The sequence below is a fragment of the Canis lupus genome, chromosome 17 (assembly GCF_003254725.2).
Source record: "Canis lupus dingo isolate Sandy chromosome 17, ASM325472v2, whole genome shotgun sequence".
Lineage (NCBI taxonomy): Eukaryota > Metazoa > Chordata > Mammalia > Carnivora > Canidae > Canis > Canis lupus.
Genome location: NC_064259.1, coordinates 16,272,277 through 16,285,802, shown reverse-complemented (window position 1 = coordinate 16,285,802; position 13,526 = coordinate 16,272,277). Strand labels below are relative to the sequence as shown.

Below are 13,526 nucleotides of genomic sequence, written 5' to 3'. Positions count from 1 at the left end.
GAAATTTCTTTGATGAAAGATAGACATATTAAGGCATCTCTTACAAAGTCAACTGTGTGTATGGGTTGAGTATTGAGAGAGTATAGAACTGAAGAAGGAACAGCTGCACTGCAGTAGATAACCACTAGACTGGCACTTAGAAAGCTCCACCCCATGGGACCTTCACAAGTCTCCTATCCTTTCTGCAACTTGGTTTCATTTCCAGAGAGTCTGGGATAGTCACACTTACCTTGTGAGGTTTGATGTGAAAGATGAAGGAAATAACATTTTTGAAATCACACATCTCATAACAGATACTCATAAATATCAGTTTTATTATTTATTTCATAAAACAAGACTCCTCTCGTTGGTGAACTCAACAGTTGGCAGGAGAGATAAGCACATACATACATACATAATAAACAAAGAGGTCATGTGGGATGGAATCTGAGCCTCCAGGAAAGAGAAGTACTTTCATGGAGTGGACTGTCCTAAAAGTAGAAAATAGTGTATAGTGCTACAGTGAGAGCCTGCCATCTCTCAAGTACTCCTCTCCTCCTTTCTACTCCACTCGTGGCTCCCAGCCCCTGACCTGGGCTGATGAGCTTCTATCAGCTGGAATCTCTGATTTGTTAAGCCAAAAGTACAATATACTCCAGGTAAAACCATTGGAAGCCTTTCTGCTGTTTCTAGTTGTAAATATAATAGTGAGTCTCTCTCTTAAATATAATTTTATCTATACTAATAAGGCCAAATGAAGATGTCAAATCATTAAATATAACTCAATCCCCTAAGTCTTCAGGTGATTTTCTTTTGAAAAGTTCATTTCCTCAGAAATTTATTTTTCCCTCTACTACCTTTCCTAATTCCCCATCCCCTCATCTGTCCTTCCAGGCCAGATATCTGGCCTTCAGTAGAATGGGAAGCACACCCTTCACTCGATATGTGCCTTGTCTTCCATATAAGTTAGGTGCTGGGCAAAGAAAGAAGTTTATGCACTAGCCCTAGCACTACCGGAGCTGGGCAGGCACCTGTAAGCCCTTGCCTTCTCTGATCTTTTAAAATGAAATGTACTCCCCATATTGCATATGCCCCCATTCCCTAGCATTCACCCACCCAAATATACACCCCAACTCCATTCAATGGATTTCTATTCATCTTTTAAGACAGAACTTATCACCTCTTCTGAGAAACTGTCCCAAATACCCTCTGAGAAATATTGTTCATTTTGGCCACTCTTTATGAGCCTGTGGGTACACACTAGTGATATTCACAGTAATGTCTAATATTTTGTTTCCTCACACTACCATCTACATGATGTAGAAACACAGCCCCTGCCAAGAATTCCCACAATGACCTTCTGGCTGTTCCCTATGTCTCACAATGCCTCATATGTGCTCTTGGATAAATCTGCCTCCAGTGGAAACCCAGTCTCCACCTCTGTTCTGGCAGTCTTTTCCATCATGCTCTACTGCTTTTCCCCTGAAAACTGTGGTCTCTCTAGAGTCATCTCATGATCTTGTGAACTCCACAGCCTGGAGATACTCTAGAGACACTGTAATCTCCACAGGACTTGTTCACTACCTCAGTACCCCAATATACCAACACTAATGTATTTGAGCAATATTCCCAAAGTGTTCTCCCAGAATGGAGTTTTATAGAATACCACATATGTTCTATAGATTTTTTTTAATCCTGGATTCCATGGTTAAGTAAGTCGAGGGATTCTATTTTTTTTAAAGATTTTATTTATTAATGAGAGACACAGAGAGAGAGAGAGAGGCAGAGACAGGCAGAGGGAGAAGCAGGCTCTATGCAGGGAGCCCAACATGGGACTCAATCCCTCGTCTCCAGGATCAGACCCTGGGCTGAAGGCAGGGCTAAAGTGCTGAGCCACCTGGGCAGCCAGTTGAGGGATTCTAAACTATTGTTTCTCCAAATGTGGTCCTTAGACCAGCAGGATCAGCATTGCTTGGTATCTTCTGAAAAATGTAGAAACTCGGCTCTACCCAAGACCATAATTTTAACAAAACTCCCAGATGAATCATATACACATTAAAGTCTGGAAAGCCCTGCTCTAAATCAAACAAAATTAAGCATGTTTCTTTATGTAAATTCCTCAGAGCCTTTGATATGCTAGTATGCAGTATAAATTCCAAAAAGTATGCAAGGCTAGTGTTTTGCAGTGCACATTTTGAAAAATCTTGTATTAGAACTTCAACATGCCCAGTAGTACTGTGGTCAGGGACTGCTTTGGAGATAAAATTTTCTCTTTGACCTTGTTGACTGCAAACATTTTGTTTTAAATTTTATTTTTTTTATTATTTATTTATTTATGATAGTCACACAGAGAGAGAGAGAGAGAGAGAGAGAAAGAGGCAGAGACACAGGCAGAGGGAGAAGCAGGCTCCATGCACTGGGAGCCCGACGTGGGACTTGATCCCGGGTCTCCAGGATCGTGCCCTGGGCCAAAGGCAGGCGCTAAACCGCTGTGCCACCCAGGGATCCCCACATTTTGTTAATGATATGCTGATAAATGTTTACTAACCAGCTCTCCAGGGGACAAAACGGCTCTTATCTGCTTGACAATTTCTATGGTGTAAATATTCCAACCATGGCTAGTTTCGAGCTACCACAGTAATGGCACTAGAAAGAGATGAATATGGACAGCTCTTATAAGCCATTATGAATTGGCATGAGAACTCCACTGGTTAGGTTAACACTCCAGCTGTGCAACCTGCACCCCAATGATCCATGCATATTTAAATAGAACATGTAGTCCAATTGTACTTCCCTCTTCCACTCACCCATCGGTGACAGATACCAGACTGTAATGAGAATTATCTTTCCATGACTAAGGTTTTCTTAGTGGGACCAACCCCATCATGCCCTTTCCTCATCATTCTTCTCTCAGAATGAGCTCTCTCATGAGGGCCCTCATTCTTCCATTTCTGTAGTACCTCTTTCCCCATTTCTGCAGTACCAACTCCACCAATTTACCAGATGTGGCCTAAAAGTTTGCCTCTGGCTGAGAAACAAATACACAGAGCTGGCGCTCTCCCAGTACCTTGTTGGGGCCTTCCTGAAGCAAACATCTGATGCATTGTTATAACTGGTTGCACTTCCCTTTCACTGGTACACCATGAGTTTGTTCAGGAGAGATACCTTACATGGACCAGTTTTCTATTTGGTGCCAGAACCTGGCCTAGGAAGGTGCTTGAGGAGTATGAATAAATGCAAGACCACATCCTCATGGTACAACCTGTACTCTTACCTTCCCTATACCTAAATTTCACTCCCCTGCCCATTGTTTCAGCCCTAGACCATTACAACTAATTAAAGAAAAAGGAAACATAACTTCCTTACTCCTGGCTACCTGAAGTGTGCCTAAAGACTTTTTCCCAGCAGGCTGTTTTGAAGTCAAGTGCAACCACAGGACAGACATGGTAGAAACAGAAAAGTTCATTTCCCTTTTTGTCCCAACCAGTTTGGAAATGACTTCTGATTCTGGCCTGCACAGTTCCTTCGTTTCTGAAACATTTAGCATCTCTCTTTCTGTGGGCTTTCTTAAGTTGTTTTAACTGCAAAATTCACATACAAAGTATTTCAATACAGAGAACCAAGCATATAGAGAAAAACTCAATAGGGAAAATCTTCCAAGAGCGGGACTAGGATAATTCCTATGAGGGAATGGTCTGTAGTGCTCCTTAAACTCCATACAGTCTGACTGTCCTAGGGATCTGCGATCAACCATGGTGTCTGGGAAGTGCTGGTCTAGCTAAGAGAGCCTTAAACAAAAGCTGTTTTCTGTAGTGAGAGAACCAGATCTTAGCAGCTGCCTCAACACTAAGACTCCTGAGTTGCCTTCTGCATCTCTAGAAGGACTTGGGCTTATAGATATAGTACTCAGCTGGATCTAAATTTCTCTGCTAACAAGAATCTGCATTTAGGAACCTCTATCAGAGCCAGAAAATGATTATATGGGAAGAAGCTGGAGATCCCTGGTCATAATATTGTACAATTAAAAATGAAAGGAGATGGTTTACCGTGTAGGTTTTACCTTCCATCCTGAGCCAGTATCTCAACTTTGTGGCCATAAGGGGTCCACTCCTAACTCCTATTAGAGCTGTTCAACACATACTTGCTGAGCTTTTACTATGGATCAGACCCTTTGGACTACACTGAGATAAGTAAGAGTTAGTCTTATCCCATAGGGAATAGAGTGGGAAGTGGCATGGCCAGGTTCATCCAATAAGTAAGTGACAAGGTAAAGATAAAAGTATAGACTTCTAGATTCCTCGGCCCAGGGTTCTCTTCCTTTATGGATTGTTCTTGGGAGCTATCCCCTGTATAACTATTAACGCTTCTCAGTTTGAATCTCTGCATGTGTCAATCTATGTCATATTAGATTTTCCATAGTCTGTCTTATATCCTAAATAGTTGTGAATCGATTTACTAAACATATTTACTGCTTCCAGCCTTTTGATGAAGCTGAAAGTGAAATCGTATTACCATCTTTTTCACAGGAAGGGAAATTTTCATTCATTTATTCATTCAACAAATACTAAGTACCAATCATGTGTCCAATACTATCCTAGGTACTTGGGAAGCAGAAATGGGGAAGGAAATGGAACCTCTGTCATTTGGTGTTTATACTGCATAAGATTAAATGAAAATAAATAATAAACATAATTTAAAAGTTGTACATAATATCCAAAGAGGATAAGCACTATCATTTTATTTTTGTTACTCATGCCATTCCATCCTATTACCAGGCAATTTGCTTTCAAAGGAACCTTTGCAAAATGCAAATCTCACCATGCTACCCTTCTGATTAAAAACTCCTATTGTTCCCACTATCTTCAAACTAAAACCCATGGTTCTGACCCCTGCTTAACCCTCCAGCTGGGTCCTTATCAGAGATCCCTTTGACACCTAGCTGTAAGGTATACCATGCCCATGGATACATTATGCTGCTTTATGTTTTTCAAAGGATGTGAAAGAAAAATCTGTCACTCATTCCTCTGGTTCTGCATTGTACTCTATCCCTCATGAATCCTTTGTAGAACTTAAAAAAACTGTGTACCACTATGACTCAACCCCCACTTCCATGTTGGCCCCTAAAAGGCATGGATTATGTCTTTTTATACCTCGGATCTATACATAAAACACGTCCAATACATATTTTTTGATTGGGAAAACTAAAAAATGGTTGGGTTGCCTAATTGGCCAATCTGTGATCCAGTGTTACAACATGGGAGATCTTTAATTCCTGGCCAGTGAGAACCAGGAGGCATCTCATTTTAAAGGTTATGTGTATTAGTTAGGTCAGGAACTGGTTAAATATGCCCTATAGGCCAAATCTCACCTAACAACTATTTTTGTAAATTGAGTTTTATTCGAACACACTCTCAGGCATTTACATATTATCTCTGGCAGCTTTCACTCTAAAAGTAGAGTGAATTAATGCAACAGGGACCACGTGGCCTCTGGTATTTATTTATACGAAAATATTTTAATTTACATGTTTTTTAAATAAATTTTTATTTTACTATTTTCACATTTTTATTATTTACTATTTTACATTTTTACTTTCATTGTTTACATAAGTATTTACCTTCTGACTCTTTACATATAAAGTTTGCTGACCTCTGATACAGGCTATGCCAGACAGAGTTGGTTTGATTAAATTTCTAAAATGTATACAATTAGCATAACTACTCCTTGGTTAGTTCATAAATAGGTGTGGAACAGACATGCAATCATTGCTTATTGGGCAAATGAGTCATAGCATAGGCCAAAGGAGATCCATCAAAAGACACAGTGCTGCTTCATGCAGCTCTTTTCTAAGGAAGGCACTTTTTTCCTTTCTGACAGGATTTATATGATTTTGTTCAACATTAGAGCTTGATGCCTTAAATGAATAATTCTTTAAGGAGATTGTACCAATGGGCATATAAAAATATCATGGACAGGCTTCAATGCATTCAACCTGTATTTATTGAGCACCCACTACATAATAATCGTGATGTATTATGATGATAATACTTCTTATACTAAGCTCAATATTTTAAAAAGTACTCCTATAGATCAAGTTAGCTGGGAAGTAAACTCTGAGATGAAGGTTAGCATACAGAAAGAATATTAGGCAGTGCTTTTAGGACTCAAATCTGTGGGAGATGGAAAGGGAGATTTCCGGAAAGGGAGAAATTGGGTCACAATATAGTCACAACAAAAGCCTTTGCTGACTCCACAGGGAAACTAGAAGGCTGTGTGTTCTTTCAGAATTCCCACAGTTGGGGTGAGGAGGCTAGTTTTAATGTCTCTGCGATGACCAGTCAGTCCTTGGAGGCATACTGTCTATGGGAAGGGGCATCTCTGTAGTAGATGGAAGTTCCTAGAAAAGACTAACAGTTGAGGCCTAGAAGCTACTTAAACTAACTCCTAAGAGGATCATGTAAATAGTGCAATTCTGTGTCAACAACACTCCATTGTGTGCCTCACAGATTCCCTTTATATAAGGTCTGAGATCAGCTCCTCCTGGATTCTTTGGGGTCCTTATTCCCAGTATAAAGTTATAAAAGGAATGATAGTGGGAGAAATGGGAGCCTCTGTTGCTTCAGCTGATCTTTAGGCCTCAACTGCTACTAATAATCTCCATCCTTCACTACCTATCCTAGATGCCCTTTACTCTCAGCTTGCACCTCTCCTATCTAGATGGCATGACCCAGACCCCCTTGTCTAAGGGGTCTGACCTTTCTCAAGCCCTGGCTGCTATATTTGTACATTTACTATTAAAATTAGGCAAAGGGGTGTTGAGAGAGTCCAAGTGCAAAACATATTTTCCCTGTCCCTATTAGGTGCTAGAAGCCTTATCTCTTCCTGATTCATCAAGTTCAGATGCCCCTGACATGATGGTAGCTCGTCTCCTTGCCTGTTGGCCCCCTGGCTCAAGGAGCACAAAATACCCAGATATCAGCTAAAGGTCAGTGTTCAATGAAACTCCTAAGTTCCCTAGTGCAAGCTTCTCTTCAGGACCTAAAAAACCTACAATGCCCAAAGTTGTGGAAACAGGAAACACTAATTCCTTCAAATGTTTTTTTGTTTTGTTTTTTTGTTTTGTTGTTGTTGTTTTGTTTTGTTTTTTGTTTTGTTTTTTTTGAGACTGAGGCTGAGATGGACCAGTCCTCTTCCCTCTTGGTTCTCAGACTTATGTATCCTACCTATTGGGGACACAGTAATCATTTGCCTCTCTGACCTTACCTCATTATCACTGTTTCACCTTTTTTCCTTCTGAGCATTAAGAACCACACCCTGGCCTCGATTATTTGGGGATCTTATCATCCCATTGCTATTAGTGAACATAATATCTAAATTCTCCAAGTGTTAGTTACAGTCTTTAGAGAGTGCAATCGTGGAGTTCCAGTGCCCTTCTTTCTAGTAAATTTCATTGCTTTGAGACATGGTGCATCCTCTGGGTTCTTCCACTAAATACAACCAGCTGGTGAGTTTTTTAGCCTTACATGGTACATTTCTAGCCTTACACTATATTCTAGCTTCCTCTTTTTTTTTTTTTTTTTTGAGACTTTTGATCCACCATATGCCATAACACTTCTGGTATTTTTGCCTTACTTAATTCAAGCCATCAGTATCTCCATGCTTCTAAGAGCTACCTAACAGCATATTAAAACCATCTCCTGGGGGTCTTACCAGGTTGTTAAATCTTTAAGATTTAACACAGAAGAGTGTATCTATATTGATAAGCCCCCTCCCTCATTCAACTCTATGTTCCATCCTCCTTGATTCAGCTACTTCAGAATCTATTCCCATATGTATGCTATTCTCCTATGGGTGCATGTTCCTCCTATATTTGGTTATAATTTCTGTTGTCCCTCTGAATTTCCCTGGCCAGTTTATCTAGACTTTGGATGCAAACATTATATGAAGTCTGCCTCCAATGAAGGGAACAGTAACCTTGGGAGAGGTGGCTCTTTTCTTGAGCCAAGAGCAATACCTGAAGAGAGCTAATACCTGGGTGTTGTCAACCAGTAGAACTCCCAACATTTGGAGGAATACGTTCTTCAGTAGTAAAGGGGGCTGGTTCCGAGTGGCAAAATCTGATGTTCACTACAAGTGATTTCTAACAGCTCCTCTATGACCACATGAAAGTAAGACCCATCTCCTAGGAAGTTAGTTCCTGGCCGCACCAGATCTAATAGATACAAAACTTTCTTAGGGGAACATGTTGCAATCAGAGTGTTTCAAGAGACAGAGACATTAGGCTCCATCTTTATGTTATGATGAGGAAACTGAAGCCTAGGGGTTAGACTTGCCCCCTGAGTTCACGGAGATGACACTTTGGATTGATCCCAACCCCTGTTCCAGAAATCTCCTTCATACAGCTCATTCTCAGTTTGCCTTTCCATACTCTCCATACAATCCCAGAGGGGATACATAAACCTTGAAATAAAGATTCTTGAGCTCCCAAATCTTCATCCAATAAACTGTAAACCAGGAGTGGAGAGGGATTAGTCACCCAACAGCATGCTATTTACCAATGGCCCAACTACTGCAGACAAGTGTGACAATGCCAGCCCCTGGTATGCAAAGTGCCAGCTAACTGTCCTGCAGAATAGACCTAGAAGGAACTAGGAAGTGACCCTATCCAATCTCCTCATTTGACAGGGGCAAAGGACTTGTCCCAAATCACACTGTAAATTTTAATAGACCTGAGGACAAAATAAGAGACAGAAAAAGTAAAGTCCTTTCCTCCAATAGTTAACCACAAATGCTGGAAGGAGCACATCTAACTTCCATAATGGGAGATAGCAGGAACAAAAGCCACTCCAAACCATACCTGCAGGTAGAATTCACTGCTGTTTCCTGTCAGTTAAAATGCCCTTCGGCAGGACAGTTAACAGTTGCTGGCGGTATTCTACAAAATGGAGGATGGAAGAAGACACTAGATTAAGTTCAGTATTTTTCAGTGACCCTATCGCAAGATGTGTGTGTGTGTGTGTGTGTGTGTGCGCGTGCGTGTGTGTGCGTGTGTCACTACCAGAAGCCCGGAACTGCCTCTCTTCCCTGAGGTATTAGGTCTCATGCTGTCACATGAGAGAGGCCAAATCAACCATCCACAGCAAAGTCCAGATTTCATTTCACGTTTCCCAAGAGCAGAAGGCCACCTTTAAGGTGACCCTGGGTACATAGTCGGGTCTTGATTATTATACTCTAGAGCAGAAATATGATATGTTTGTAGGAAATCTCAGTACACTAATTAGGCTTTGAGTCCCCAGGATGGGGGAAGATTCAAAACCAAGGTCTTGATGACAAACTTTGAGAAAACCTGAAGCTAAGTGGGTCATGGGTGCTGCCTTCAATTTTCTAAAGAGTAGCCATGGAGACCTGTATATGGCTCCAAAAACTCGAGTTAGAGTTATAGGGAGGCAGCTCTCAGGTCTTCCTAACTTGTGGCTTCCTGATATCTCAAGCTATTTAGCAATGCTGAGTGGCATAGCCTGTCCTTAGGTATATGTATTAAGTTTCTCAACCCTTCAAGTATTCAACAAACCATATGTCAGTAACACTGCCAGTGGGGTTTCTAAACCAGGAGAGAGTCTTCAAAAATTGTATGCCAAGGTACCTGCCAACAAGAGATTCTTCTATGCTGTTTGACTTGGTGGAGAAGCAGAAGGCCAAGAAGTGGCCCCAATAAATAATACACACTTATTTGGATGCCAGGAATTATAATATTCTTCTCTATCTCTGACCTGTGACTGGCACCTCCCTGGGCAGCACTGAGCTGACAATTATCTGTGCCCCTGCTAACAAATCTCAGGAATTATGACTCTATCTCAATCACAACATTGCAACAGTCCCCCTATTAACTTCCCTATATAAAACCCAAAAGTACCCCCCAAATTATCAAAATTTTCTATGACTTTTGATATATTAATTTACAGTAATTTAAATGACCACTCTCTTGGGGTACTTGGGTGGTGCAGTCAGCTAAGCATCTGACTTTTGGTTTCAATTTAGGTCATGATCTCAGGGTCCTGGGATCAAGCCCCACAGCAGCTCTATGCTCAGCATGGAGTCTGCTCAAGAGACTATCTGTCCCTGTCTGTCTCCCCTGTGCCCCTTCTGCTCTTGCTCCCTCTCTCCCTTTAAAATAAAATCATTTATAAATAGTAAAATAAAACAAATAACCACTATGTTATTTCCTCTCTCACATACAGTGACTTGAGCTAAAAAAACAGGGAATCCGGGATCCCTGGGTGGCGCAGCGGTTTGGCGCCTGCCTTTGGCCCAGGGTGCGATCCTGGAGACCTGGGATCGAATCCCACGTCGGGCTCCCGGTGCATGGAGCCTGCTTCTCCCTCTGCCTGTGTCTCTGCCTCTCTCTCTCTCTCTGTCTCTCTGTGTGACTATCATAAATAAATAAAAAATTAAAAAAAAAAAAAAAACAGGGAATCCAGAGATCGTATTTCAAGAGAGTAATATGTCCTGGCTTCTGCTGACAGTAGTCATTTTAAGCACTAGATGTTTATGAAGAGGAAGAACCAACCTTTAGAGGATATTCCAGAGTCTAAAGTTCCAGTTAGACACTCTCAGAGGGGAAAATAGTTGTACCCAGGAATCCAAGCCACTCTTAATCCCACTTCTCACTTGTAGGGGAACCACTTAAAAGACAAAAAAAATAGCCAGTCATTCCTAAACATTAAAGCAATTCAGATAAAAAAAACTCATTAATTAAGGAACTGGTAAAAAAGATATGTTCCTGGCAGTTTGAAAATTGGGTTTATAAGGAGAGATAAAGAAAAGACCAGAGTTTGGCAGATAGCTAAATCCCAGGTCTCACACACATAACCAATACTTGGTGTTGAGAGATGAGCTAAGCTATTCCATGTAGCTGCTGCCTCTATATTCACTTTGTGTGGCCAAGTGACCTGCAGGGACCTTACACTGATATTAGCAACTCATGCTAGTGCATGCCCTGCATTGCAGCCAAGAGTCATAACAAATGTTAAGTTCATAATAGGCTGTCCATCCCCAACAGCCCTGTGAGCAGCAGTCCCCCTGCCTCCCAGGGTCTGTTTGTCTTATGTGCTACTTAAATAGGAATTCAGTGGTGCTCACCAATACCATACACTTTTTGTTTAAATTCATCAATCTAGCCCCAGTCCAGGAACCCCAAAGCACTCCACTCACATACTATAACAAAGGCATGAGCCTCAGGTACAACCCCTCCCCCCAGCACCCTATCTTGACCTCCTCATGCGGCCCCTCAAGGTGTGCCTGGTTCTTTTTTTCTAGAACCTCTGAGTAATCAACTTCTCTATTTCAATTTCTCTTGTGGTCTGTTGTTGAACTGAGGGTCACCATCCAGCACCCTGTGCTCCACTTGACAAATGTTAATTTAACACAGTCATAACCTTGGGTAAGGAGCCAAAAGTGAATGCATTTGGGACCCAGAGTCACCTGCAGTTCAGTGTTTCCAGACCCAGAAGATAAGAAGCATCTGCCATAGGCAGGCTGGCACCCAGTCTGGCAGTTTTATAGAAATATGGCTACTTCTTAGAGTCATAAAACACTCTGCGAAGGACTCTAAGAAACTCAGAGCAATTCCCTCATTTGACAGAGAAGAAAACTGCTTAGAGTGGTATGACATCTTGCCAACGTTCCTAAGGGAGTAATTGGCAGAACATGACTGGATCCCATTTTTTTCTGACCCCAAGGTCAGTTGTTTAATCCATCATAACACACCATCTCTCTAAGTGTCGCTTTGGGGAAAGCTGAAAATTTAGACAGCATTCTAAGGTAAAGTGAGAATTAAATACATCTTTTACTGTCATGCTTCTCCTTCTGTGACCGTCTCCCACATACAGGACCAGCAGGACCTGCTCTGCCTTCTGGCTGCTTCCATACTCCTCCAAATTCCTCACAGACTGGCTCTTCCATGAAGCTCATTTTTCTCCCTCTCTAGTCTTTATTAAAACATATTTCTTTTTAAAAATATTTTATTTATTTATTTATTTATTTATTTATTTATTTATTTATTTCACAGAAAGAGAGGCAGAGACATAGACAGAGGGAGGAGCAGATTTCTTGCAGGAACCCAACGCAGGACTCCAACCAGGACCCCAGGATCACACCTTGAGCCGAAGGCAGATGCTCAACCACTGAGCCACTCAGGCATCCCTAAAATGTATTTCTTGAAGGCTACTGACCTAAACCAGGTGGCTCTAACAGTTTTCATTAAGGGGTACTTTTCTGAGCTTACACTCCCCTAGAACTTATTAATGCAAATGTACGTCTGTGGGTAAAATGTAGAGCTATTTTTAAGCAAAGGCACTCCCTTCGTGGCCTTTGCCCATTCCACACTATTCCCAAATCACATTGACCCAAGGTGTGACCCTTCTAAATTTCCCTTCCACAGTGCAGAGCATCTCTGCCAAGACCAGTGCCACCAAACAGGAAATTTGACTAAAAGGGGCCTTTAGAAGCCCACTTTTGCCACCACCAGCATGGGCCAGGTGCAGCCAGGAGCCAAGGAAAAGGAGTAATCAACTCACCCTCCCATGAGTTGACCGCACAGCGGTCATGTCTAGAAAAGAAAAAAAATGTCATTACTGTCCATGGGAGAGTGTAATGACCCAAATTATGGCCTGTCAGATGAGGCAATGCCTGCCCCAGGGAGGCCACTGCAGCCAAGCATGGCTCACAGAGCAGGTGGGAAAGAGAAATGTGCTCCTGAGCAGTCTATGGGGGTGAGGACTTTGGCATCAGACTCCAGCTCTCACACTCCAAGCTTATGTGAAGTCTCCTGAGAGACAGCATCAGGGCACTCCAGGCTGAGTGAGGGGAAGGGAGGATGGAGGCTCATACCTAAGTTACCCTCTTAATAAGGCCATGTAACCAGTTTACCATCGCCCAGACCAGAATCCTTAAAGCCTTTTTTTTTTACAAGACTTCAATTATGGATGATATTTATGGAGGATAGAATGGTATAAATAAAATCCCTGCTACAAAAAATTGTGAAGAGTGGAAGTCATAGAAATCACACTCACACGAGGGTCAGATAGGGCTGACTCTGTCTCATTTCATCTCTGGGTAGCCTTGGACAAGGTGTTTTTCTCTGTGAGCCTCATTCTCCTCACAATATTACTATACAATGGCTGAGGACTGGGCATTAATTCATTAAAAAATATTTTTGAGCATCCTTTCTATGTTGGAACACTCTAACAAGCAAGTGTTAGCAATAGTTATAGTAGTAATAATAGTAGGTATTATTGCAGTTGAAGAAATTGTAGAAGAGTAGTAGGAGTACGCATATAGTAAGTATCAGCCAGAGTTGTAAGAACTTTACATTATTAACTAATTTCAGATCCCTAATAATTCCATGAGGGAGGTCTTAATGGCACACTGTTCTTCATACTTGAATAAATTCACAAGATAAGTAACTTATCCAGTAGCCATAACCAAACCTTCAAATAACTTATATCTTACAGGTTTATAAGATGATAAGGAGATCATTATAAAATTAT

The 13,526-nt window shown here is 41.4% G+C and overlaps 1 long non-coding RNA gene across 1 annotated transcript; it reads right to left on the bottom strand.

The window, feature by feature from the left end:
* Positions 1–313: 313 nt before the first annotated feature.
* Positions 314–9,032, bottom strand: LOC118351216 (uncharacterized). Its single transcript, XR_007403074.1, has 3 exons — positions 8,837–9,032; positions 2,528–2,625; positions 314–470 (listed from the first exon to the last, which is right to left on the bottom strand). It is a non-coding gene; the product is annotated as an uncharacterized LOC118351216 (long non-coding RNA).
* Between the last annotated feature and the right edge of the window lie 4,494 nt (positions 9,033–13,526).